This window comes from Dromaius novaehollandiae, chromosome 14 (assembly GCF_036370855.1).
Source record: "Dromaius novaehollandiae isolate bDroNov1 chromosome 14, bDroNov1.hap1, whole genome shotgun sequence".
In the NCBI taxonomy this organism is placed as follows: domain Eukaryota; kingdom Metazoa; phylum Chordata; class Aves; order Casuariiformes; family Dromaiidae; genus Dromaius; species Dromaius novaehollandiae.
In genome coordinates, this window is record NC_088111.1 from 24,852,589 (window position 1) to 24,857,322 (window position 4,734).

Consider the following 4,734-nt stretch of genomic DNA (forward strand, 5'->3'; position numbering starts at 1 on the left):
GGCAGGTGTCTGAGTAGCCGACAGCCTACTCCTCTGCTTTTTCCTTCAGGCATAGGATTCATCTCAGAGATGAGAGGAAAATGCCTGATCACACCTGTCTGCACTTCTGCCCTACCCCAGACTAGAGCCCTGCAAGACACTTCCACAGCTCTCAGCTCACCTGTCACATTGCCAGTCTCAGTGTGACGGGCCTGCGCCATATCAAATCCAGAACTCAGGTCAGTGCGCAGAGCTGAATGCTGGGTACAGGGGAAGGTTACAAACCCCATACAAGGGTTTGCAGCCTGCTGCTTAGGCTTCAGGGCTTACAGTGTATTATCTAAGGATTTAGCCCCTCTCATTTCTCAGCAAGTCATAAGCCCTGAACGCTAAGTGACAAACCGCAAGCCTCGGAACCCCAGTGGTTGCCGAGGCTATAAAATTTAGGGATGAGGTTGGATTTTAAATTCTGCGCCCCGATCGCTACATGAGCAAACTGTAAAGCCTGACTGATAAAGACTGAGCCCCACAAAAGAAAGGAATAAACTGTAACTCCTGGGTGAGAGACCTCAGCAGCAAGCTAAACAATAAACCTTAAGTGAAAAATTCCAAACCCTCAGCTTTAAGCAACAAGCACCAAAGCACCCAAAGCTGTTTCCAGAGCCTGGAAACAGTCAGGAGAAGCCAAGGAGTTTTGCCCGCAGCTTAGGAAGTTTCCCCTTCCTTTAGAAGTACAGCAGAACGGGAAGACACGCACTAGAATCATGTTACAGTTGCTGTTTAGAGGCTTGGTTTTAGCCACCATTCAAATGTGAGCACGTGCAAGCGTCACTCCATGGGACTGCACTAAGCTGCACTTGCACTGGACCTACCTGAAAGCCTGCAAGCACTAATTCATCTCCAGGTCAGACAATTAGTATGTTTGGTCCTCTCAGCTCCGTGGGCAAACATCCACAGCCAGCGGCACCAGTGACCACACCTAGGGGGACAACCGCCTCGCACCTCCCAGCCCCGCTCACGTACGATGTGGCCCAGGACTTAGCTGTGTCCACGCTGCAAGTCAGAGCTCATCCTCCACAGCCGGCTGCGCATCTCCGCAGAGCTCCCAGCTGCGACGAGGCTCCTTCGACTGCCCAACTGGGCTTCGGCACCTGCAAAGAGGCCACAGCGGTTACTGAGAGGCCAGGCAAATGCACAGCCCTCCTACTAGAACTGCTTCCTAGTCCAAGGCCTGTGATTGTTCCCATAGTCGTGACCGACCCTCCGTGCTGCTTCTGTCACCCTCTCTGGCACCATTTCATCGCAAAGATGTCAGAGCGGCTCTCACGGACAGGCAGGCTCGCTCAGGCACCCGGCCACCTCCAGCCTTCGCTAGATGGTCCTCTGCAGGGAAACTCTGCCTCTGACAGACACTCTCAGAAAGCACTGTCCAGCCAAGGCAGGACAAAAACTGAGGCCTCCAAAACCTCCAAACTCCAGAGAGACGGAGCTGATGGGCTATGGTAGGTTGTGGTTTTGCTGTGTACTCTGGCGCTGTTGCTCGTACACACATAACCCCATTTCTCTGCTATAGCAAAATTACTTTTGTAGCTGGCTCCTAAAAGAAACCGTAACTTGTGACAGCAAAAATCCCATCTGAGGGCGGTGGTAACCGGTAGCTCTTCACAGAAGCATATAGTCATTCCCCGAGGTTCTGAACGCCTAGGATTAACGCAATTTATAAATACAAAAATACTGCCGCTACAGGGTGTAAAGCCAAGCTAAGATTTCTGCAACCGAAAAAGAAAAACCTCTTCGTGTCTGACAGAACGAGCCGTACGCACCAGCGCCTATAGCTCAAGCGACCCCTCCCGGGCAACATTCTTCTGGCAGGCTGCGGATCCGAACTCCTCCCGTCTTGCCTAAGAGTCTCCATTGGGACACAACAACTTTGCCAGCCAGTGCCTGTTGATGGAGGCAGAGTAAAATCCATCGCCCTGCAAAAGTACAGAGCAAAGAAAGAGAGAGAGGAAAAAAAAAATCAAAGCTCTGCAGAAAATCATAAGAATCCAAAGTTGTTTGTAAGCACAAAAGCGGACCTAATACGCAAACGAGCAAGGTAAACGAGAATACGCGAGCCACGAATACCGCTTCCCCCAGCCCCTGGTTTGGAAGCTACGGCGACAGTCGGGCTTGCCGTGACAGGGAAGTTAGACTAAGCAGGCGCTAGAGATTAATCTTTCAGAAATCTTCTGCATCCACATTTTTGGCACAACCGTGTTCTGCCCCTCCATCCATTCAGACGCACGCGAGAAGATCCACTGCTTGTAACACTTGCACAGTAACCACCCCTCTGCCCCCGCTTGTTAAGATTAGCACCCGCTGTGCCACTTGGATAGATGATACTCTGCTGTCTCTTCATTTCCCTGACTTTACTACTTTAGAAGGAACTGAACAGATTGGATTGCCCCTGTGCGATCAAAGCTAAAAGTCTCAAGGACGGTTATCAGCCCAGATTGCTGCTAAACAGTCTTTCTCACAGCCGAAGAATTTTTGTTCCGGCCCCAAAGGGGACGTAAGGGTGAGGCTAGTGGCACTCACTTTCCTTTACCACCATTTTCTAGTGGTGCTGCTCCCATGGAGTCAGCAGATGTGGAAAGCATTACCGAAAAAGGCTTTCCTTGTCCTGGGAATTAGAGGGCAGGAGGTTTTACAGCCACTTCTCCCAGTTTAGTGAAAGCAGCATCACGTTCCTCGTCCCAGCTCCATTCATGACTCCCTCCCAGTACTTTCCACCACCGTCTGCTGATACCGGCAAAGCCACGCTAATGCTGCTGGAGGAATTTAATCTTCCTAAAATTGCTCCAAGTTGGAACTGATGAGAAGGAGCCTTAATTCCACAAGGCTTTAACCTTTCTTCTATCCACCGTCTTCCTGTTTCCCCAAATACCATTGCCAAGTAACTAACCCGGGGCTCGCACTCATCGAGCATTCCTGAAATTGATCTCTTAGTTTTACACTTCAGACACCTCTCTCTCTCTCTCTCTCTCTCGCTTCCTCTTCAGTAAATCTGGTCACTTGACTACCATTCCCCTAAGATAATAATTTGCTGTCTCGCAGCTCTTAGAAGTATGATGCTTCACAGACATGTAAAGTCACACACAGAGATGAATGTACGCAGCACACGTCTTGTAACGCGTACAGACCTTCTGTTATATGTTGGTGATCTATTATTTGGATCACTATTAACGGCGATCCTTCCTCGCCAGGAGGAACGGGCTTTCCCTTTTTCTGGCAGAGGGAGACAGCTTTCACTTGGCTCCATTTGATTTTAATACTTCAGCTTGCTTATATTCATATATAGTCTCTTCAACTTCAGCCGTGGCAATTAATCTAAAAAAGTAAGCATTCTATCTTTCCCTTTCCATATATGCATGTACGGTAACAAAACAAAATAGAAACAACCAAAGCAAAACTAAGGGCAGATACAGTTAACAATAGCCACAGGGTAGGAACGGGTTACTCAGTCCTCAGCGCTGCCTCTGGGAGGCCGAAATAACTACTAACAGTCATTAGCGATAGTTACCTTAGTTACCCGTGCCAGAACGCCTCCTCCTGTAGCAGTTCCTGGCGATATCGAGGGGCCGCTGCATTTTGGCTTGTTTCATCCCGTCCCTTAGGTATTAACCACAAGAAAACGCTTGTCCATCCCTTCTCTTCATCAGCATTTGCTGTCCTTGGTGCCATCTCTGTAAGAAAGCAATAAACTCACGTTTTACTTCCAGTGAAACACACTGAATTATGCACGTTTTTTTCTCTTTACCGTGCTCCTTTTTTTTTCCCCCCTCTTTTTTTTCTTTTCTTCTTCTTTTCCTTAAGGGAAAGGTCTTAATACAGCACTTTGCATCATACGTTACAGGGTAAACAGTCTGGAAACGTTACACACAGCAATTAGGGCTAGGTTATTAGGCAGGCGGGCATGTTGCCTAATACCCACCTAACGCCATCTTCCGTGAAACCTTATTTTTATTCTGCTTCAGTATTACTGTTATTGTTCTCAGACCCTTGTAGACGCGCACTTAACCGACAACTCTCTCAGTCTTTAACTATGTGGAAGAAAGATAGCCCTCGATTTGCCTGTCTCCGTTTCAAACCTATTACCTTTTCAATACAGCTCCTAGCTTCCTCTTATGCTCAGATGCTGGCCTCACAGGCGACAACCAAAATGAACCACCGGATCCCGAGGTCTTGCTGCTTCTCTTCGAGATGTCCCCCTTCGGTGGGCTACCCTGCCAAACAAACCAAAAAGACTGCCGAGGCCGCGAGGGTATCAGGTGTTTGGACCACTTCTCCGAGGCTTTCGGGGTGACTGACGTCACCGCTTCGCTTCACGTTACTCACAGCTACCTTCATCTATTACTTAGGGCTAAACCTGTTCCTATTTGCAGAGGGGCTTGTTGCTTGTTTAAACTCGCCATATAGTCCATAACCTGCTCTGCATGCTCCCTAGTCCCTTCTGCTTTCGCAACACTTGTGGTAATTCAAGGCAGTAATTAAGAGTCCCCATTGTCCCATAGGCTGGAGCGAGACATTGCTGCTGCTCTGAGGAGGTGCCTAAAAGCCACGCTGTTTTCGCTAGCATCACTGGGGCTTCCCAGAGCCCATCGGTGTTCTCTTTGGCTTCTCCCGAGCCTTTTAGGTTTTTTAGGCTATTCCTTAGCCCGCCATTTTAGGGCAATGTTCTCCTTAAGCACTGCGCACAGCACGATTATCCCA

General features: G+C 48.9%; 2 long non-coding RNA genes across 2 annotated transcripts; both read right to left on the reverse strand.

The window, feature by feature from the left end:
- Window positions 1–1,021: 1,021 nt before the first annotated feature.
- Window positions 1,022–1,948, reverse strand: LOC135329897 (uncharacterized). The gene is made up of 2 exons (XR_010391529.1): window positions 1,803–1,948; window positions 1,022–1,130 (listed from the first exon to the last, which is right to left on the reverse strand). It is a non-coding gene; the product is annotated as an uncharacterized LOC135329897 (long non-coding RNA).
- Window positions 1,949–3,208: 1,260 nt separating this feature from the next.
- On the reverse strand, window positions 3,209–4,254 carry LOC135329898 (uncharacterized). The gene is made up of 3 exons (XR_010391530.1): window positions 4,120–4,254; window positions 3,545–3,707; window positions 3,209–3,351 (listed from the first exon to the last, which is right to left on the reverse strand). It is a non-coding gene; the product is annotated as an uncharacterized LOC135329898 (long non-coding RNA).
- Between the last annotated feature and the right edge of the window lie 480 nt (window positions 4,255–4,734).